This window comes from Myxocyprinus asiaticus, chromosome 37, assembly GCF_019703515.2.
Source record: "Myxocyprinus asiaticus isolate MX2 ecotype Aquarium Trade chromosome 37, UBuf_Myxa_2, whole genome shotgun sequence".
Lineage (NCBI taxonomy): Eukaryota > Metazoa > Chordata > Actinopteri > Cypriniformes > Catostomidae > Myxocyprinus > Myxocyprinus asiaticus.
The window spans coordinates 1,792,501-1,816,508 of NC_059380.1; the positions used below are offsets into that span (position 1 = coordinate 1,792,501).

Below are 24,008 nucleotides of genomic sequence, written 5' to 3' on the forward strand. Positions count from 1 at the left end.
GCTGTAGATTCAAAAGAACCAATTCAAAAGAATCATTCGTTCAGGTGTCGGACTGCACTGGTCAGACAGTGAGTTTCGTGCTGTAGATTCAAAAGAACCGATTCAAAAGAGTCATTCGTTTAGGTATCGGACTTCAAAAGAGTCATTCATTTAGGTATCGGACTGCACTGGTAAGACAGTGAGTTTCTTGCTGTAAAATCAAAAGAACCAATTCAAAAGAGTCATTCGTTTAGGAATTGGACTGCACTGGTCAGACAGTGAGTTTCTTGCTGTAGATTCAAAAGAACCGATTCAAAAGAGCCATTCGTTTAGGAATTGAACTGCACTGGTCACACTGTGTGTTTCTTGCTGTAGATTCAAAAGAACCGATTCAAAAGAGCCATTCGTTTAGGAATTGAACTACACTGGTCACACTGTGTGTTTCTTGCTGTAGATTCAAAAGAACCTATTCAAAAGAGTCATTCGTTTAGGAATTGAAGTACACAGGTCACACTGTGTGTTTCTTGCTGTAGATTTGAAAGAACCGATTCAAAAGAGTCATTCGTTTAGGAATTGAACTACACCGGTCACACTGTGTGTTTCTTGCTGTAGATTCAAAGGAACAGATTCAATAGAGTCATTCGTTTAGGAATTGAACTACACTGGTCACAACGAATTGAAGTACACAGGTCACACTGTGTGTTTCTTGCTGTAGATTTGAAAGAACCTATTCAAAAGAGTCATTCGTTTAGGAATTGAACTACACTGGTCACACTGTGTGTTTCTTGCTGTAGATTCAAAAGAACCTATTCAAAAGAGTCATTCGTTTAGGAATTGAACTACACTGGTCACAACGAATTGAAGTACACAGGTCAAACTGTGTGTTTCTTGCTGTCGATTCAAAAGAACCGATTCAAAAGAGTCATTCATTTAGGAATTGAACTACACCGGTCACACTGTGTGTTTCTTGCTGTAGATTCAAAAGAACCTATTCAAAAGAGTCATTCGTTTAGGAATTGAACTACACTGGTCACAACGAATTGAAGTACACAGGTCACACTGTGTGTTTCTTGCTGTAGATTCAAAAGAACTGGTTCAAAAGAGTCATTCGTTCAAGAATCAAACTACACTGGTCACACTGTGTTTCTTGCTGTAGATTAAAATGAACTGATTCAAAAGAGTCATTGCTTCAGGTATCGGACTACATTGGTCGCACTGTATGTTTCATGCTATAGTTTTAAAAGAAACCTGCACATAATAGTCGTTTGTTCAGGATTCGGAATTCAGTGCTTGACAATTCTAAAATTCTTAGATATTTCCAGGTTTCCCAAGGCTGTGGAAACGCCTCTAAACTCCTCAGAGAAAATTAGTCTTGTTGGAATAGGGCTGTTATCGTTATATTTGCGGTCCACTATGTGTTGGTTTTGAACTCTTCTTTAGCTGTCTCAAAGCTTTCAGTCCTTTCACTCATTCGTTTGCTGACCTCACTGCAACTGTCTATATCTTCACGTTGTGTTACTCTTATTTTCATCTCTCACTCCCACTCATTTCATACCATCGTCTATACTTTAGACTCCCTATGTTCCTTGTCCTCTTTCCTCCCCATCGCTCTCCCTCTCTTGTATTCCAGCCACGTTCTCAGTTTATCAAAGCAGGCAGGCCCATTATGATTTTATAAGCCAAACCACTCTAGCCTTTCCATTTAGTGAGTGCTGGTTAGGCGCTGGGAACCGCTTCCTTAAAACTTTGATAATGGAACATGGAAAATGACTTATTATCCAGCAGGCCACGTTACATTCTCAACCGGATTAAATATGAATAATTATCCTGCGTGTATGTTGGTAGGACAAATTACTCATGACATGGGTAGAACAATAACTTCACAGATAAGAACGAAGTCCCAGGCTCCCTTTCTACATCACTCGTTTATGAAAGCAGCATGTCGGATGGTTTTATTCATCTGTGCCCGAGTCTGTTGGGTCATGCTGAAGAGTAATACACCAGCGCTGTATCCCTCAAAAGACAATCTGAACACAAAAACACAAGAGAAAGAGAATAAATGGGCCACAGAAAGCAATACATCAAATATAATGGCACAATTAATCAATAGAACAGAGGGGAATCTACCGCTATGTGAGCCGAGGCAGCGGGCCACTACGACAAGCCTGTCTGCCTTGATTTGACACGTGCATGTGTGTGTTTTCATTTGGATTCAGGAATAGACTGAATGCACTGGCAAGAGAAATTGGCCAATTAAAGAGGCCCATATGTTTCATATTTTGAATATGTAGTCATTTAATGGTGCATGGGAACGGTTGGAGAATGGCTGAGATTAGCTAGTTTAACGGTGTGACTTGCTTACACACAAAGACAAGAGATGCAGCTACTATAGTCCTGTTAACTGCAGTATAAATACCTCAGCCATGAACACTGATATCCTTTCAGAACTACAGTAATTCTGCATGTGTATGCCATTTGTACAATTGTTGACCAATATGGGTTTTTCAATGGCTGATACTAATATCCAGAGGTATCCAGTGAAATCAACAGTTCGACATATGGGGCCTCAGTCTTGACACACGAGCAGAGGGAATTTCTGTGCAAATCGTTCGTGAAATCATTCTTATGTAAACTCTAGCTTTCAATTCAATGCACATTTATGTAAGAATGACAAGCGGTGAATTGAACGGATTGTCTGTCAATGCCCCACAGCCTGACTTTCATTTGCGTTATATTAAATATGGGCTGCTCTCCGAATAGGGTCTGTAAAATCTCCATTCTCATTCTAGTCGCTATTGACGACCAATCTCACTCTGCTCACTTTCCCCGTCCTGTTCTCTTCCCTCTTTCCTTTTTTCCGGTATTTATTTATTTTTTTCTTCTTGTTATCAATAGTCATGCTATGAGACAGTTAACTGGGAACTGCTGTCTGTTTTGCCAATAACACTCCGGATCTTCTCCCAGACAGACACACTTTAACCTTCTGACACACACACACACACACACACACACACACACACGATACATGGCACTCCGGAGAAGCCTGGGCTTGTGCACTGATCCCCTGTGTCCTCTTGTAAAGCATTATCACCTCCAACATTAGACACTGGTACTGCCGGCTTCTAAATCTGCGTTAAAAGGCTTTGAAATTGATATTTTACGGTAACTGTACAGCTATAACAACAGCAGTGCAGCATAATGCATACACAGCATGTGATAACTGTGTTATAACTTTGTTCAGTCGCATGTTAAAGCTGTTGATGGCAGCAGGTTATGAACAGTGGATACAAGCACACTTCATGTTTACCTTGAGTTTGAAGACTGTCCTAAAAACAGAGCTAAATTAATAGACAAATAAACATCTTGTGGGGGACATTCAGCGACATCATGAATTGGAAAAGTAGAAAAATAATTCAAAATCAAAAGTCCCCATCATGATAGAAAAACAAACGTGTGTGTAAGAGAAAGAATCCTCTTGGGTTTGATGCATTATTTAGGAAACTGGAAGGGTTTCCCCAGCTTCTTCTCTATTTCTGCTTGCTTTTCTCTGCTTTATAGTCCTTTCTCATCTCTCCTCCCTCATTTCTTCCTTCCTGCCCTTTCCCTTCGAACAAACCAGAAGAAACATCTAAGTGGCTCTAGATGCATTTCTAGATACGCATCCATGACTGGAATATTAACTAGCTGCTGTTTTTGCTGGAGATTGTGTATTCATAAGGGCAAAATTAAAGACAGAGATAAGAATGAAAAGAAAAACAGAACAAGACTGTTGATGTTAACGCTGTACGGACTCTTATCTTCCCTTTCTCCTTCATCTCGTCTTTATTTGTTTTCGCTTCCTTAATATTGCATGCACACACACACACACACACACACACACACACAAACACACTCTTTCCCACTCCCCTTCGGCACTGCAGTCTAGCTTGTGCCCGGGTTGTGAGAATTTTCTGCATGCATAAGAGTGCGTGTGTGTTTGCGGTCTCTCCTTGGGCTGTGTATTAAGCTATAATTTAGTCGGAGAGAGAGCTACTCTTGACCAGCCGTTTTTCACATAGAAATAAACAATAGAGGGTAGTAGAAGACAATACTTCTCTCTCTCTCTCTCCCTCTCTCTCTCTCTCTCTCCATCCACTTTAATTTAGCTCACCCTCTAGCGCAAACACATTTGTTGGAATCATAACTGGAAAGGCATATGCACCGTGAATAGAAACGAAGTCCCTGATGAATCTAGTGCCATGCTCCTCTCTCTCTCTCTCTCTCTCTCTCTCTCTCTCTCTCTCTCTCTCTCTCTCTCTCTCTCTGCTCTTAATTGGATCAGAACCAAGTTGTTCTTTGAATACACTCACTCTGTTCCAAAACCAAGTGAGCCACCTACCTAGACAGCATTTTAAAGTTACACTACAGAGGATTTCTTGTTTACTTTTTCATAAGACATAAACAAAATGCCATTGGTGAGTCAGCACATAACAAAATGTTTTCAAAACTGTGTTCTTGCCTTACTCTGAGTCCCTATGGTAAGCCTACAACAAGAGAGGTAGTTTGTCGAGAATAACGTTGATGTTGGCTTGAAAAAGCCAAGCGGTAAAAGCTTGATGTTTAATGTTTTTTACAACATCCAACAGTTTGAAAGAAAGAACATTGGATGGATGGATGAATCACAAACATTTGGCTTGTTTGAACATTCCATCAATGTAAATATATGGTAATTTTTTTGTATTTTTTTATGATCCGTTACAGGAAAATCGTAGGTCGGATCAGTTATAAAAGTCAGAGCAACCCAAGTCAGAACAGTCTGAAGGTCTGTGCCAAAGTTGGTGTATGTAGCTTTAAAGCTATAGGAGGAGTTACAGTTAGAACATTTTGGTCTTGGTTTAGGGATTGTGGAAAACAGCTTAAAGTGTGTAGCACTATATTGGCATTTTCAAGCCAAAATAATAATGATTATACAATCAGAGTTGTTGGGTTCGATTTGATTGGAATTTCAGGCTTTCTTCACTCGTCCTTGCACGTTTACGTCATGTCTGAAAACAAACAAAAGGATGTCAGGCAGCAGGTATGCTACTTACTCGCTCAGATGCCATATGTATCGGAAATACGTCTTATGATTGGTGACTCTTGGTGTAGCTAGTCAGATCGCTTTCATATGTCAACCATGCGCCAAAAACTGATGTTCACTTTCATACAAAGATGTCAAAGGAGAGCCCAGAATTCTGTAGTGTACCTTAAAGATTTTTAGAGTATTTCATTGTTTGACTCTGTTGGAATCAAATGTCTATTGCGTGTAAAAATAGCGCTATTGTGTGTTTTGAGCTTTGCTTGAAAAGCTGCCTTTGTAGACAGTAGACAGCAAGGCAGCTCACTTAGTTTTGGATGAGTTAAGTTCACTACAAGTTTCTTTCTCTCTCCTCTTTTTCCTCTTTCCATTCTTTTGGAGTGGACAACCCTGAAATTGATTATCTACGCTCTCTAAAGTGGGAGCTGTGTATAAATTAAGCATTAAAGTATTTTTCTTATTAACTGGTGATTAATCACTGCAAAATTTTGCCTGCAGCACGAGCTAATCCTGGAATGTGTGTTGATCAGCGGCCTTTGCACGGTCCGATACGTATGCATGCGGGCCATTATGCGCAACTGTAGTGTGTGCGTGAAACGTCCCATTAGAGAGTGGTGCAAGTGTTCTAGATGACCTCTCTTAATTGTGTTTGATTGGAGCATGATAATCAAATTGTCTCACCCCTATCCCTCCTCGTTCCACTGTTGTTCCACTGTAATGCCACGGTTGCTTCACATTATCCGACTCTTGGAACAAGGAGGGTGAGGGAGAAAACAGGACAGATGGAGAAACAGAGAGATAATTGTAAAAGTGAATGCGTACCTGTGTACCTCACACACAGTCACAGTAATCAAGATCCCTTTAACCCACTATAGCTGTTGGAACAAAGCACTGAGATGTTTTGAGACTACCTGAGAGCGCTGGCTGATTGATTCTCTGTGGCCACAGTGAGGCGTTGAATTGAAGAGTCAGGTGGAGGCAGAGCTGTACGAAACACCAGGACTCCAGACCGCCGCTCCTGCATCAGAACATCAGAACAGCACTCTCAGGCTATAGGTCTGATCAGATGGATCGATTAGGATCCAGATTCTGCAAGTGTTTGTTTAGCTCCTCTCCAAAAACATCAATACTTTCATCAATACCTGATACACTTTGCTTTTGTTGATGAACACTGGAACATTTGTTTACAGATAAGAAACGGGATTCGCAACACATTTAACCTCCATGATGATGTTTTTCAGGTGAGGTGTATGTTTAAAATGGGGCTGGGTATTGATAGAGATGTCCCAACTCGATTTGATTCTGATTAAATTCCGGTTTTACATTTACATTTACATTTATTCATTTGGCAGACGCTTTTATCCAAAGCGACTTACAAGAGAGGAAAACATAAGCGAATCATCTTATTTTTATTTGAGGGGATTTCTCAGCAAATATTTATATATGCGACTAATTACGATTAATTCAATTAAGTAGTCGACATACCACGTAATTAATTGTATTCAAAATTTTAATCAATTGACAGCCCTAATGTATGTGTGTCTGTGTGTGTGTGTGTGTGTGTGTGTGTGTGTGTATATATATATATATATATATATATATATAAATTATAATTATCATTAGTTTTTCATCATTTTGATCATATTTATGATTTAAAAAAAAGTTAAAATCCATGTGTTCCATCAATAAAACGTATATTTTGAAATTGCATACACAGTTTAATGTATATAGAGTACATAAGCAATGTAAACTATTATGTATGTAAACAATAAATATATATATAATGTGTACTATTCACACATATTTACACTGATTTGTAGAACAAGTGTGTGATGAGGTGGAGGGCGGGGCGGGGCCGTGACTATGCATGCCTGGCCCCCAATCGGGCTAATCAGCCAAGGAGAGGGATAAATGCAGCCGGATGCGGCAGTTCGGGAGAGAGAGAGAGTGTCATTTATTTAAATTAAATATTACTTTGATGCTTCTGCCGGTTCCCGCCTTCTCCTTGCCCATTTTAAACTCTGTTACAAAGTGCAAAAATGGTACTGTCTCTTTAAATTGGTGGATTGAGTTGCTGCTTCGAGTAAAACATCAATCTTGGGACTGTTAGAGTCGATGTCGAGATCGTTCAAATGAAGATCACAAAGCACCAGAAAATCGATGTTTTTACCCCGCCATTGTTTTCACCCGTGAATAATATAGGGCAGGATTCATTGCTATCTGATTGGATCAAACGTGTTGACTGTGATATTATTGCTTAAAAGTGTTCCCAACTTGTTTACATCAGCAGAAGATAAAAGTAATTTTTGAGGCAGAGAAAGTTATAACATTGGTAACCTCTTCCTACTGGCACTCAGACATTAGCGAAAACCATATTGACAGATCTGAATGTTTTTGTTTTTTGTTTGTTTTTCCTTAAAAGGTCATTTCCTGTCATTTGTATTTTGCAGCCAGTGTTCACACGGTGAAATGACTGTACAGGCTATCCATCTGCACTCTCAATGAACTACATAAGCACTCTCCGCTTTCTTGTTGTCATGTCTTTCCAGAATGCTTCATTCACCTCCTTCCTTAAGTTCCACATCTGTGTTATTCTCTTTTATACAAAGGAAAGTGGGTCTGTGCAATGCAGATAAAGAAAGATGTGTGAAAATGTCTTTCGTATCAGACAGTAAGCTGTTTTGCATTCACACACGCATTTTGCATGACTGAAATGTCTTCTCACTTTGGTTTGTGGAGAAAGTTTACAGCTTTTGCGAAATGTTCTATTAATGGTGCATTGGCTGAACCTGACTAGTTAGGTTTAATTCTGTTCTCCATTTGTAACTTGTGCTTTTTATCTAAATCTTACACAAAACAAACAGAGAGATCAGCCCTCCATAAAACACTATAAAGTTCACTCTTAGTAAAAGTGCTGTGTGCACTATCAACCCCATCAAGTTTATATTGAAGAAACTTTCAAAACAGGGGCTTTTGGTGTTTTGCAGGAATAGGCTCTGTGTCATCAATGCTTTCTCAAACTGTCAGCAAGAGTAATTGCCGTCATTGTCTTGCTTTAAAGTGACTTAGATATGCATTAATATCACATAAATCTTACAGTTTTAGATGCCGGTGCATTTTTCATGTTTGACAACTTTTGAATCTTTTGTTTATTTTCAGGCAGAGCTGTCACCACAAATCTTATTTAGCCGTAAACTCTTAAATTTGTCCTCTGTCAATTCTGACAATAACAAACGTGTCACAGAAATGTCATCGATTTGCAGTCGAGAGAAAAACGCAACAAACAACACAATCAAATTGTAGGGTCAGCAAATCTCTTCTGATTTATTCGGCTAATTTTTGTTGATACCTCTAGGCAAGTGTGCTGTGATTCATCAGTCAGAGACACTTAATATTAAAAATGAAGTGTGTCATTCCTTTGCCACTGTGTGAAAAGACATGTTTCGAAAAACCCGTTCTGCAAACAGATAGTTCTGTCCAATACTTGTGCAATTGGCTGAGCCAGTGTTTTTGCCCAACCCCGTTGGGCTGCTCAAACAAACATTCAGTTCTATTAGACGCTGCTTTTAGAAATGACTAGGGGGATTTTGATTAAAGTATAGATACAAACTGATCATCAATGTTCATGGCACATGTTTGTAGATGCTTAAATACATACACATCCATGCGCGCAAAGGCCAGGCCACAGCTGATATATACAGTAGCTTGTGACTGCGTGTTCATGAAAGCAGCTGACCTGTCGAGTCCCGCGGGGAAGAGCAGCTTTTCCCTTATAACGATTACAAATCGCCAGCAATGCAATTACCAGAGGCTCAGCCATGCCTTTCCCAACTTAAACAATGCTAGCTGGACTCTGAAAGCATTGTTCAGTTACAGAATAAAGCTGGAGATTTGTTACTTTCTCAAATGCAGCAAGACACAATTCACTTAACAATAAATTGTTTTTGACGGGGCTATCAAAGAAATATGAATGTTATTAAGATTCTGTTATATTGAAATATTAAAAGCATATTGAACGTTGCTTTAGGCTGATTTTGTACTTTAACACTGGTACACATTTAAGGAATATACCTGATTTTATACAAGTTAAGCTCAGTTGGCAACAAAAATCTGTGTTCCAGTGAGACACTTACAATGGAAGTCAATGGGGTCAATCTGTAAGCTTTGTTTTTTTTTGGGGGGTGTGGGGTGGATTTTCTCCCCAATTTGGAATGCCCAATTCCCAATGCGCTCTAAGTCCTCGTGGTGGCGTAGTGACTCGCCTCAATCCGGGTGGCGGAGGACGAATCTCAGTTGCCTCCGCGTCTGAGACTGTCAATCCGCGCATCTTATCATGTGGCTTGTTGAGCGTGTTACCGCGGAGACGTAGCGCGTGTGGAGGCTTCACGCTATTCTCCACGGCATAAATGCACAACTCACCACACGCCCCACTGAGAGCGAGAACCACATTATAGTGACCACGAGGAGGTTACCCCATGTGACTCTACCCTCCCTAGCAACCGGGCCAATTTGGTTGCTTAGGAAGCCTGGCTGGAGTCACTCAGCACGCCCTGGATTCGAATCTTTAAACATTAAAATACTCACTGTTTCAAAAGTATAGACAAAAGACATAAACAAAATGTTGTGTTAGCATGATTTTACTGTGATAAAATCACTTACTAACCACATCTGTGGAAAGATATAGACAATTTTACAACTTTGTTGTCATGATGTAACGTCAACAAATCCTTAAACCCTAAAACGACTGTAAAAATTACAATTTAAACAACTTTACAGCTCAAATAATACATGAGTTTTAACGGAAGAATTAATGTAAGTGCTTTTATAAAATTAAAGCTTCACATTTCTGCCTTTAAACCCTCTAAATAGTAAGTGTCACACTGTAACCTCGATTTTTGCTTTTTGAATGAAAAAAAATTGATGAGTCGAAATTAGTTTTGTGGTAATCAACATTATGCCACAAATGCTGTCGATTGAGCTTAACTTGCACTGAACCCAGAATATTCCTTTAATGCTTCTACGACTACTAGTAATAATAATCAGTTTTATTTATTTATTTTTTATTAATGTATCACCTTTGAAAACCCAAGGAAAATACATTTCCCAAGGAAGCTATATTACAGTATGTTTCCAATGAAGATGTATTTCTTCTTAAATGTTTACATATTTGTTTGTAAACATCATGTTGCTGTCGTTAATGGCAACAGCTGGTGTGGTTAGCCTCGGTGGAGAACTCTTAATTAACACATTCTCACGCATAGGACCTAAACAGGTACCATATGGGGATTCATATTTCTAAATCACATCTGTCTTGTAAATGTGATTAATTGCTGTTTTATGGTTTACATCTCAATTTTATTCATCAAAAAAGCCGGAATTAGCCAGATATCTCTGAAAATGTGTATAATCAGTGCTGTTGCAACTAGAGCGAGGAAGTGAACTTTTTATTTATGTGAATTCCCGAGCTCACATATTACACCTGCTCTCTCACACAGGAAGTGTGCAACTCTGGCTGTCAGATGGCAGCCTTTTGTTGATGTTACAGATAATTATTTCATCACCCTGAAATCTATTTCCCCCCCTCATTATTAGTCCTGAAACAGCCTTTTTTCTTTCTGAATAAGCACGGCACAAATGATGCATGTGAATGTCAGAAGAAACATTTGGAGAGGGAAATTAGAAGTCGGAACAATCTGGAGTCTCTCAAGTCTTAGCGTTCATATACTGTCTCTCTTTTGTTGTCATCGTTGTTGTTTTGTGGCCTCACGTTACTTACAAAGCAGTTTAGCCCACTAAGCTAACACAATCCCACAGAAAGGCTGCAAATCGTTTTAAGGGCAATATCAAGAGATTTAAGGGATTAATGTTCACTCTTATTAGCACACAACGTTTTATTTTGTTTTATAGTACGGATGAATGTATGTGGGCCTTAAGTCTTGTTAAGGTTATGAGATGATGCCCTGTGTTCACGGTCCGGTCCTGATATTGCATTAGATGAATGTTCCCAAACTCATTCTGATGTTTTCGCCTATCAATGTGCAATTGAAGATTCATGATATATTTGCAATGTGAAATGCTTTATTTGGCTTTTAAGTTTCATAAAGACTTAATTTCACGATTCTTCCTTGTGAAAGCATTAAGTCGGATGTTTTGGACCATTTCTGATGTAAACGTCAGTAGCAAAAACGTTACAGTTTGTAAGTTTGATTAATTTATATGAATCAGTTCAAACTGTTTTTTTTTTTATTTTTTATAAATTGATTCAAAACTGATTCAGCTATTTCTTTGCATTATATATATATATATATATATATATATATATATATATATATATATATATATATATATATATATATATATTATTTATTATTTTTTTCTTTTTTTTTTCTTTATGGAAATATTTTCTTTAAATTATATTAAGGTAAATGTTGCTGTTTATTTAGTATTATTATTTTAAAAAAGGATTAAAAAAATATATAGTTTTTTGTAAAAAAAAACAAAAAAAAAACAAACAAACAAACAAACAAACAAAAAAAAAAAACGGCATGGACAAGATGTCCTGATTATTTTCGACAATTTTTACTGTGTTTTTAATAATAATAATAATAATAATAATAATTTTGTAAGTTTGATTCATTTCTAGAAATCAGTTCAAATCATTTGTTTGAATAAAATGATTCAGAACTCTGATTCAGTTATTTGTTTGCATCATCACTCAAAAATGTGTTTTTCCTACATAAAAATATTTTATAAAAAATATATGTAGGTAAATGTCGCTTTTTATTATTAATATTAATTCAATCCCATACTTTCTCGTGTTATTTTTTTTGAAAAACAGTGTGGACAACGTCCTGATTATTTTCAGCTATTTGTTTGCATCGTCATTAAAAAAAAAAAAAAAAAATGTTTTTACTTATATATATATATATATATATATATATATATAAAATGAATATTTTTTGCAATCTATTATCATGCATTGTTTTATGCACTCAAAAAGATTATGCATTTCCATTGCATAACAAAATACCATCAAACTGAACTGAGTAATATTTAATAAAACAAAATGAAAAAAAATACATATTTAATTTTATTTGAATTTAATTTTGTTATGAAATTGAAAAGCATAAATCTTCAAAATATGCTTATATATATATATATATATATATATATATATATATATATATATATATATTTGTTTTTTTTTTGTTGTTTTTTTTTTGTGTGTGTGATACAAATTTAAATTAATGAAAATTATTCTTTGTTTATTTAAATGTTCTTTTGAGAGAAAAAAATAATGATAATAATGCACCTTTTTAAGCCATTTCTGGAGAACTACTGTATGTGTTGAATATTATTAAAAGCCTGAATATGTAGAGATATAATTTTTTTCAGCTGTATTGCCCAGCCCTAATGTGCCCAAAATACCCACTTACCTTCTCTGTTTCCTGTAATTAAGCAGAAACCTCGTTAGGTTATGATATTTGAGTCATAACGACACTGTGTCCTTTGCCTTCTGAGTGAGCAAACCATAAATCTGTGACATTAGCCTGCCGCCCCTGTCGCCGTGGTGACTAATTATGCTCTGTTTGTATAAGTAATGGCTTATTCTTCACACGCTACTGTGTGATCGTGATTAAGAAGGGACCTGCCGGAGCCGTAGACTAATTTTCCTTTGCTATCATTGGCCACTCGCTCGTCATCTCCCCCTCCTCTTAAATGAAGAAAAAAAACCACCATTATTTGACATGCGCTCAATGCTATTCAGGGCAATTCACACCCGGCCAGTGCTGGAATGAAGAAATTAGGAGGTATTAATCTAGAAGGAAGCTCATTTATACCTCACACGGAAAGCGGTCAAGGGCTCGTTTCCGAGAAAAAACTTCCTGAGAAGGAGTTAGTGGCAGTAATTTCACACTCATGCGCAACTCACACACTTGTTCTTTATGATCTTTCGCTTTTGACCTTATCACTCGTTCAAGTGCTTTGACATAAAGGTTGGAAAAAATGTTTTTGCCAATACACACACACACACACACAAGCAGTCGTCTCTAAGGAGCCTTTAGAAGAGTATTGGATTTTGTTTTTCTGGGCAACAATGAATCTTATTTCACTATCTAAAAACTGAAAAATACTTTATGAAGGCTATCAAATTCGAGTAGAGACAGTGTTTAAACCAGGCACACTGGCTGTAAACGCTTACATCCAATAACCGCAGAACATCAGCAGTAGATTAATATAGTTTAACAGTGCATGAGAGATTTTCACATATGAGTTCATAAAGCAAATCTGAAAGCTCCAGATGTAGACTGCAGTATTAATGCAAAAACGTGCTTTTGTTTTCTGTCAGACGTGATCCATAGTACATTCTGGTTGTTTGTAAGTTTAATGGGCAGATGGAAATGCCCAAACCACGTGTGATAATGCATGTTTATAGTAATTATCGAGGCCAATTTTGTGGACTTCACCAAAGAGTATGTAAAGTCAATGAACCTTAGCGAGGTAGATGCCATAATTCATTTTACACAAATAAAACGAGGCTGTGAGGTATAAACATACAGTCTGTTCAATGGGTTGTACTGTAGTTTATCTTGGGTTCAGTCATTTAATAGACACAACATGTACAAAAAAAATAAATAAATAAATAAATAAATAAATTAGGCATTACAATTTCATAAGAAAATTCCATCAAATTGAATTAATTATTTTGTAATAAAACAAAATATAATATTTACAGTTTTATTTATTTAATTTTGTTAAACATTAAACAATTCTGTAATATATATATATATATATATATATATATATATATATATATATATATATATATATATATATATATATATATTTTTTTTTTTTTTTTTTTTAAATGCCTAAATCTTAAAAACAGGCTAAAATATTTTTTTGAGCATATATGTGAAATATATATGTATATGCAAAACATTTTATATGCAAAACCTGTTGAATAAGCTGTGAAAAAATAACTCAAAAATCACCCAAAAATAATTCTTTTCTCATCATTTACTCACCCTTATCCCATCACAAACGTTTTTTTTTTTATTTTATAGTGATATAGATATAGATTTATAGTGAATGATGAATTGTTGGTCTGTTCCTTACACAAACCTGTAGACATGGATTAAACCTCTTGCTTTTATGCTTGCTTAAAGGGACAGTTCACCCGAAAATGTAAATTCTCTCCTCATTTACTCACCCTCATGCCATCCCAGATATGTGTGACTTTCTTTCTTCTGCAGAAAACATATGAAGATTTTCAGAAGAATATTTCAGCTATGTAGGTCCATACAATGCAAGTTAATGGTGGCCAGAACTTTGAAGGTCCAAAAAGCACATAAAGGCAACATAAAAGTAATCCAGAAGACTCCAGTGGTTTAATCCATGTCTTCTGAAGCGATATGAAAGGTTTGGGTGACAAACAAATCAATATTTAAGTCCTTTTTACCATAAATCTCTACTTTCACTTTCACATTCTTCTTCTTTTGTTTTTTGGTGGTTCACATTTGCCATGCATATTGCCATCTACTGGGCAGGGAGGAGAATTTATAGTGAAAACACTTGCATTGTATGGACCTACAGAGCTGAGATATTCTTCTAAAAATCTCAGTTTGTGTTCTGCTGAATAAAGAAATCATACACATCCTGGTGACATGAGGGTGAGTAAATGATGAGATAATTTTCATTTTGGGTGAACTATCCCTTTAATGTTATTTTTGGAGCTTTAAAGTTTTGGACCCCATTGACTTGCATTGTATGGACAAAAACACCTCATACATTCTTTAAAATATCTTCGTTTTCTGCTGAAGAAAGAAAGTCATATGAGTTTGAGACAGCATAATGGGGAGTAAATGATGAGAGAATTATACATTTTTGGCTGAAATATTCCTTTGATACACATTCCTGGTTTTATTGTGCATGATTCATTGGTGAACGTAAAATGATTCGTAATCATCCATCAAAATGTAAGACATTTTTCCGCCTCTAAAACGACTTTCCCTTTCAAATGACATCATCCAATGTTCTTATATGTCAACCATTCCCCTCTGACCACCTGTCTCCAAAACTCTTTTCTGGCTGAATATCCAGTTTCACTCTGAAATGCATGGCATCATGGATGTAAAACGGGCTGTGTATGCCGTTTCATGCTGACTTCAAAGTAACCTCTTGAACTATTGCCTGTGGCCTTAGCTAAGCAGTTTTGCCTATTAGTCTGATTTATTTTTAAGATGCAGAGTATAGATGATTTCTCTCTCCCGCTTTCTTTTCCTCTTGGATGATCTCAGCTTAAACTGATTATTAAGTTCAGAACTTTGATAAGCACACATACAGTATGTTAGATTAATTAATATGTTGAGTCGACTCCCTGGGCGATTCGACTCACATTTTAGTTTTAACCTTTTACTTTAAGGCATTGTTGGGTGTATAATTATGTTTGGCTTAATTAGTGAGCTGTTAAGACCAGTGATGAGACATGATGGGCACTAAAGGACTAAAGAAAAAGGATCAGTCTGGTGGGAGGTTTATAAAGTTTGCATTGAAGCTAAGCGAGAGACTGAGTTTAAATAGGGACTCAATGATAATAAATAGCAACACCACTAGTTGTTGTCTATTCCCGTGGACTAACAGCCTTCCTGATGGGGGGAAATTGATTGGGCATCATAATAATCAGGCCTCATTGTTTGTTTCCTGAGGTTTCTTTACATACGCAGAGCTTTTGTGAGGACACAAATTGGAGACCTTGGTTCAAGTGTTCAGTCATCAACGTTCAGTTATCAAACAATTATCAAGCTTATCAAAATCACATTCTCAATATTTCCGTTCCCTCTCTATTCTCTCTCTCTCTCAGTCTGTCTCTCCGATAATGAATTATCCATTATGTCCCTTTTGTCCACGCTGGCCTCTTCAGTGATAAACAGCTCATGTTTAATGCGACAACATGCTTGCAGTGAGTTGCAAGGAACTTGTCGTCTAACTGGAATCAGTCACCAACCTCCATCTATATATTCCATACCAAGTCTGTGTCAGATTGGGAGTAGGTTAGACATAATTCACGGCCATGTCCACTTTCCGTAGGCTCCGTTTCAGATCGCAATGTCTTACCAAAGAACGTCTCTCTCTAAAGAACGTTTATGCTAATGACTTTGAACTAATTTGACCTCTTTCCTGAGGGCGATCATAACCACAAAGGTCTGAAACAAAGCTAACAGGATTTCGTATCGTTCCCAGAAGCCTGAAAAAATTGCATTTTTTTTTTTTTTTTTTTTTTTGTCTGATCTGAGCTAAAGAAGCACAATTTATGATACTACTGTTGTCATATTTTACTGCTGATTTGAAATATGTTCTTTGATCGTAATCTTGACCAAATGTTTTGGGATTTTCGGTCTTTTCCCATTCAAGAATATAGGAGCTGTGCTTTTATGCCTACTTGCTGCCCGGGAGCGTTCCCAAGATGGCACTGAGTGGATTGACTTGCCTTCAAAGGGACTTTGGCAGAGGTCTGTGTTTTCATCTCTTTGATCTGATTTTGCGGAAGAGAATGACTGTAAAATGGTAAATATGCCGTAACGGGATGTTACAAAACAATTTGATCAACTTTTTGGAGAACAGTAGCATATAAATGACATCAAAGCAAACAGAAATGGACGAAAAGCCACAAAACAAAAATGTCAAACGTATGCAATACTTTTTGGCTCAGACATGACACAGTGAAGGGGATCTTGTGTTATTTTGCCATTCAAGAAAAATGTGAGATTGTAGTGAGTTTAGCTTGAAAAGCTGTGCTGTGATTGAGTGTTCGCTTGGTTACGGCAGGAAGTCATCTCTCCCTTCAGGCGAACAGAAGCCCTCCTGCCCTGTTTTTGGCACATGCCTCTGTTTTAACATGCGTGTGTTGTGATTGTGTGTATGTTTCCTCTGTTTGAGAGAATGAGAGTTTAAGTGTGCATGTGTCCACACGCACCTCTCATACTCCATAGGGGAAACATGTTGCCCAGCATCGCCATGACGATGACACCCCACAAGGAGATTATGATGATGTGTCCGCTCTTCCTGGCTCTCTGCCACTCCTTCCCATCTGTGCTCTGTGTGTGTGTTCATCTAGCGTTGGCAATCTTAAAAGGTACTACAATAGAAAACATAATGCACTTTTCTTTTCAGTCTGTTCCAGCAAAACTTTCCTTTTCTCCATGAATATAATTGCTCTCTAATGGTTTTGACATTTTCCCTTATTTTGTGGGATGTATATATATATATATATATATATATATATATATATATATATATATATATATATTGTAAATAAAGGACAGAAAAGGAGGAGGCGGGAACCGGCTGAACAGTAAACATAATCTTTAATGGTAAACTTAAAACCAACATAAACAAATGTGCAGCGCGGCCGCGTGCGTCTCTCTCTCTCTCGAACCAGCACCTCCATGCTACATCATGGCACGGCCACGCTCTCCTCCTCGTCACACTCCTCCCCCTCTCTGGCAGGGAGACGCTGCCCTTCCGGCCGTTCTGTCAGCCGGTGGCCCACCCCACCTCCTGTGAACCTGGGGGAGAGACGAGGGGAGGCATTGGGAGAGGGAAAGGGTGAGCGGAGACACAAAGAGAGAGACAGAGAGAGAGAGAGAGAGAGAGAGAGAAGAAGTTGCCCGCCGGCTCCCGGACGCGCTGTCGCCCAGTCCTCAACCACTCCTCCGCCCTCTGGCGGACGCCAGCTTGCGCCCTCCCCTGGCGGACGGAACCACTCCTCCCCTTTTCGGCAGACGAGATCCATGTATATACAGGTGCATCTCAATAAATTAGAATGTCGTGGAAAAGTTCATTTATTTCAGTAATTCAACTCAAATTGTGAAACTCGTGTATTAAATAAATTCAATGCACACAGACTGAAGTAGTTTAAGTCTTTGGTTCTTTTAATTGTGATGATTTTGGCTCACATTTAACAAAAACCCACCAATTCACTATCTCAACAAATTAAAATACATCATAAGACCAATAAAAAAAAACATTTTTAGTGAATTGTTGGCCTTCTGGAAAGTATGTTCATTTACTGTATATGTACTCAATACTTGGTAGGGGCTCCTTTTGCTTTAATTACTGCCTCAATTTGGCGTGGCATGGAGGTGATCAGTTTGTGGCACTGCTGAGGTGGTATGGAAGCCCAGGTTTCTTTGACAGTGGCCTTCAGCTCATCTGCATTTTTTGGTCTCTTGTTTCTCAATTTCCTCTTGACAATACCCCATAGATTCTCTATGGGGTTCAGGTCTGGTGAGTTTGCTGGCCAGTCAAGCACACCAACACCATGGTCATTTAACCAACTTTTGGTGCTTTTGGCAGTGTGGGCAGGTGCCAAATCCTGCTGGAAAATGAAATCAGCATCTTTAAAAAGCTGGTCAGCAGAAGGAAGCATGAAGTGCTCCAAAATTTCTTGGTAAATGGGTGCAGTGACTTTGGTTTTCAAAAAACACAATGGACCAACACCAGCAGATGACATTGCACCCCAAATCATCACAGACTGTGGAAACTTAACACTGGACTTCAAGCAACTTGGGCTATGAGCTTCTCCACCCTTCCTCCAGACTCTAGGACCTTGGTTTCCAAATGAAATACAAAACTTGCTCTCATCTGAAAAGAGGACTTTGGACCACTGGGCAACAGTCCAGTTCTTCTTCTCCTTAGCCCAGGTAAGACGCCTCTGACGTTGTCTGTGGTTCAGGAGTGGCTTAACAAGAGGAATACGACAACTGTAGCCAAATTCCTTGACATGTCTGTGTGTGGTGGCTCTTGATGCCTTGACCCCAGCCTCAGTCCATTCCTTGTGAAGTTCACCCAAATTCTTGAATCGATTTTGCTTGACAATCCTCATAAGGCTGCGGTTCTCTCAGTTGGTTGTGCATCTTTTTCTTCCACACTTTTTCTTTCCACTCAACTTTCTGTTAACATGCTTGGATACAGCACTCTGTGAACAGCCAGCTTCTTTGACAATGAATGTTTGTGGCTTACCCTCCTTGTGAAGGGTGTCAATGATTGTCTTCTGGACAACTGTCAGATCAGCAGTCTTCCCCATGATTGTGTAGCCTAGTGAACCAAACTGAGAGACCATTTTGAAGGCTCAGGAAACCTTTGCAGGTGTTTTGAGTTGATTAGCTGATTGGCATGTCACCATATTCTAATTTTTTGAGATAGTGAATTGGTGGGTTTTGTTAAATGTGAGCCAAAATCATCACAATTAAAAGAACCAAAGACTTAAACTACTTCAGTCTGTGTGCATTGAATTTATTTAATACACGAGTTTCACAATTTGAGTTGAATTACTGAAATAAATGAACTTTTCCACGACATTCTAATTTATTGAGATGCACCTGTATATATAAACACTCTCGTACTTGTCCTGACAAGAAACGATCATGTAACTAGTCTAATGACATGCTCTTTAGGTAACGTTGTGGCCAAATAAAAAGTATTCAAAAGCATTCAAACTATTGCAATGCCACTTCATTTTATAACCTGCATATATTGCAATATTTAATATATCACCCAGCCCTAATTAAAATGCAACTCACACAGTGAACTAGATGCATGAAATACAAGGAGACTATTTGCATAATTCAACCAGTGTCAGCTTGTATATTTTTGTTATATAAAGCACATGCACTTCACACTCTTCTTCTTGTGTATGTCTGACTATCATGCTCTATGAATGATGACTTCCTGTTCTGACAGCTATGGAAGATTGTCTGGGTTCTGCTCTCTATCATCAGCCCTTCATCCTCAAGCAGCATTTAAGAGAGCCGAGCACGACCTCTCTCTGGGAGGTCGTACTTGCAGAGGGATTTGAGAGAAAGAGACAGATGAATGCCGTTTGTACCCGTTGGGCTAATAGTGCGCTTGAATGTATAGCTTTTTCTTCCTTATAAGAAATGTTTTGTCTCAATTTAGCAATGCATATTCGATCACAAATATAAGAGTCTGAATTGCTCAAAGGCATCAGGTTTTTGTTCTTACATGTTTTTTTCTTTCTTTTATTCCTTTATATCATCTGCTATTTTTGATGTTCTTCACTGTGGCCTGACCCTCTCAGGAAGATTGTTGAGGAAAGACAAGGAATTGGACAAAAGCATAAAATAAAAAGGAGGTCATATGATGACACATGAGCCATGGTGCTCATGTGGGAGATACGAGTTCGGATACGGGACAGAGTGCCACGTCGGTCAATAGGAAAGGGACAGGCAATGGAGGACAGACAGAGATAACTGTACAGAAGAAGGGAAGGGAAGACATGCTTTCTCCCAGCAGGAGGTGGCTTTAGTTTCCTGTGGGCCATAAGCCACCTACAGTTCAAATAATAATCAAAAGAGAAGCTGTCGAGCAAATGCCTTTGTGCTTTTGCGTAATTAGAGGGATAATTTCTGTATCTCTGTCTTGCTGTGGGCATGATATACCTACTTTCACGCTGCAGCTAGCAATTATTTTGTTTTCGATTCATTTTCAATTATTTCTTTGGTTAACTGGATAAACAAAAAGCGTGAAAATGTATATCCTGAATAAAATAAATAAAATGTTGTACATTCTGTACAAAAAGGTTTAAAATATAAATGTTACAATAAAAAATGCAAGTAAATAATAATAAATAAATTTAAAAAAAAAAAAAAAAAAAACATTGCTGTTTGTCCTCAACAGCAGGACAATTTAAAGCTCTTATTTGTAAATGATATTAATATTTACATTTACATTTATGCATTTGGCAGATGCTTTTATCCAAAGCGACTTACAGTGCCAATGGTGGTGACTGTGGGGATTGATCCAGCAACCTTCTGATTACCAGTTATGTGCTTTAGCCCACTACGCCACCACCACTCCAACTTTTATTAAAGAAAAACAAAACCACATTGTCAGCGTTAACTGGTAAGAGGCAGAATGTTGTAACATTTCTATAAAGCTGTTCCGCCGTGACATCAGTTTGTAGATAAACCAGGAAGCCGCATGGGTTCCCTCCGGATTTTCCTGTGGGTTTTATAATGGGGTGTAACGCTTAAGAAGGTAAGGAGGAATCTGGGACCAGCTTGACAAACACATAGACATTTAATGACACTTTTCAGCGTATAAAGAAACAAAAACACGAACTGCTTTTCAGCCAGCTGCGTCAAATCATAAAAACACTCAAACATGCGGACAAGCTTCGTACATCTCTCTCACGTCTGCCGCTGTCTCTTCTCCTTAAATACTCCCACCTCCCTGGTGTTGCGCGCAGTTGGAAGTCATTCGTCACTTATCTTCCCGGCCTCGCACTGCCCAGATGCCGCTCGGCTCCGCCCTGCTCACCACATACCCCCATCGCCGAACTCAGGTCGGGGATTTCTCCAACCTGTGACCTACTCCCCCCCATTTCTAGGGAGAGAGCATCGATGGGTCATACTGGTCTCCGGATCTGACCTGTGCGTGCCTGGGAGGGAGAACAGGGTGAAAGAGAGGAGAAAGGGAAGAGGGGGCATGAATAACAAAAGGGAGAGAGAAAGTAGAGAGGAGAGAGAGACGGGCTCGCCGGCCCTGGACACGCCATCGACTGGCCCTCAGCTCGCTGTCGTGCTTCCGTCTGCGACGCCGGGTGATGGCACTGGACCCCTCAGCCGTCCCTTCAGGTCGCCGGTTGATGCAGTGCTCCAGCACCACCGGATCGAGCACTCCTTTGGCGTTGCGATCCTCAGTCAGCGGCGAGGACCTCATGGACGGCGCATCCTTCCTCCTTCCCGGGTTTCGGCACCAGTGTAACGCTTAAAAAGGTAAGGAGGAAGCTGGGACCGGCTTGACAAACACATAGACATTTAAAGACACTTTTCAGCGTATAAAGAAACAAAAACACGCACTGCTTTTCAGCCAGCTGCGTCAAATCATAAAGACAGTCAAACATGCGGACAAGCTTCGTACATCTCTCTCCTGCCTCCCCATGCTGGAACTCACTGCCCAGACGCCGCTTGGCTCCACCCTGCTCACCACATGGGCTTTTTCAATTTATGAGTAAAATACGGTCTGCGGTAAACATTATTGAAGATACTTGTACTTGTAAATGACACACAGTAATACCTCAAACGTGAATTTTGAAGCTGCCGTGTTTAAAAATAAATAAATGGATGTTGCTAAATAAGGACTACAAATACCAGAAGCATGTGAGTGCACGTGCCTGATGAAACAGAAAACCGGTGTAGTCCTTATCTAGCAACTTATCAGAATCAAAAAGTCACATCTGGGATATGTAGAACATAATGTTCATAGTAGTAATATTCAAGAATTTTTACCACGGATATATATATGCATAATTATCACACTAATTAGTTGTCTTTTTTTCATTATCAATTGTTATTTATTATATCTATTAGTTGTCTCAGCACTAGTACAAAGTATTACAATCGACCATATGATTTCATGTCATACTCAGATGCTCGTAATTAAATTATTTGACAATTAATGATCATTTTCAATAACTCAAACCTTGTTCTTAAGCAAAGAATGACAGCTGAAGTTAAAAACGCACAGACTTCTTCAAGATCAAATGCCGGTCTTTCTAATAATACAAGTGTGTGTGTTCATGTGTGTGGGAGTGTGTGTGGGAGTGTGTTTTCTCGGTAACCTCAGCTTGTTGCATTTTTCCAGCTTTTCTTTTTTTATTTTTATTTCTGCTGAACTACGATAAGAGGGATTGTTAATTAAAGTGTCACATGGTAGAAGCTTGAGGAATCGCAGAGAACGAGTTGCTGTAATTGGGAAGCTATTGTCTCAGTGCACACACACATCTTATCCAGCGTCGATCATAACAGAGGGCGGAGAGTATGTGCCACCCCGGACCACAGGAAGTAGGGAATTGGGACGAACATTGTTGCTGATATGTTGTGTGTGCGTGTGTGTGTGTGTTATCTTGTCATGTTGTTCACATGTGGTTGATTCCCTGCTACTAAAAAATAAATAAATAACAATAATCATAAACCAGCCTAAGCTGGTTCGCTGGCCTTAGCTGGTCTAGCTGATCTCACAGTCTGGCCAAGCTGGTGCTCAGCTAAAAACCTCTGAAAACCAGAAAAAAAAGACTGGCCTGATCAGGCTGTGAGACAAATTAGGACCAGCAAACCAGCTTAGAATGAAGACCAGCTTGGCCAAGTTGGAAGACCAGCTAAGACCAGCTAAGACCAGCAAACCAGCCTAGGCTTTTTTTCTTTTTTTTTTTTAACAGGCAGGGAATAGACTACATGTGGACAAAATTACAAGATAACACATTTGAGCGTGACAGTATCAAGAACAACACCTCTACTCCCTTAGCTGTTTTGATGGTCTAAGCTGGTCTCCCAACCTGGCCAAGCTGGTCTTCATTCTAAGCTGGTTTGCTGGCTGGTTTTAGAGGGATCTGTGCATTTTTTTCAGCTGGTCAGGCTAGAAGACCTACTTGCCAACACCAGTTTGGCAAGGCTGGAAGGCCGTCTTAAACCAGCTAAAACCAGAAAACCATCTTAGGCTGGATTAAGCTAACACTTCAAATTGTATTCTTACATAAACAGTTTTCAAAATTATCAACCTGCAAAAAAAATACTAAAAATAAAGTAAAATAAGTCTTTATTTAATAATAAGTAAAATATTATAAATTATATTAAATAATATTTAAATAAGATAAATATGTATTTAATAATAAATGCTACAAAATATGTAAAATGAGACAAATATTTATTAAATAATAGTAATTTTATTTAATAATATATGTTAAATATAATTAAAATAAGATTAATATTTATTTATTAATAAGTAAAATAATATAAATATTTATTTGATAATAAATAGTAAAAATAGTTCAAATAAAAAAATAAATAAAATAAAACTAATATTATAAATGATCAATATCAGGGAAAAAAATACATTTATTATTATTATTATTATTTATTAATAATGCATTATATACAATTATATACAA

General features: G+C 38.1%; 1 protein-coding gene and 1 long non-coding RNA gene across 3 annotated transcripts in view; both read left to right on the forward strand.

The window, feature by feature from the left end:
* Positions 1 to 24,008, forward strand: part of LOC127428108 (uncharacterized) — a 646,769-nt gene that overhangs the window by 157,205 nt on the left and 465,556 nt on the right. The gene's annotated exons all lie outside the window — the stretch shown is intronic.
* The window catches only part of LOC127428086 (protocadherin-17-like), a 103,576-nt gene that overhangs the window by 49,834 nt on the left and 29,734 nt on the right, over positions 1 to 24,008 (forward strand). The gene's annotated exons all lie outside the window — the stretch shown is intronic.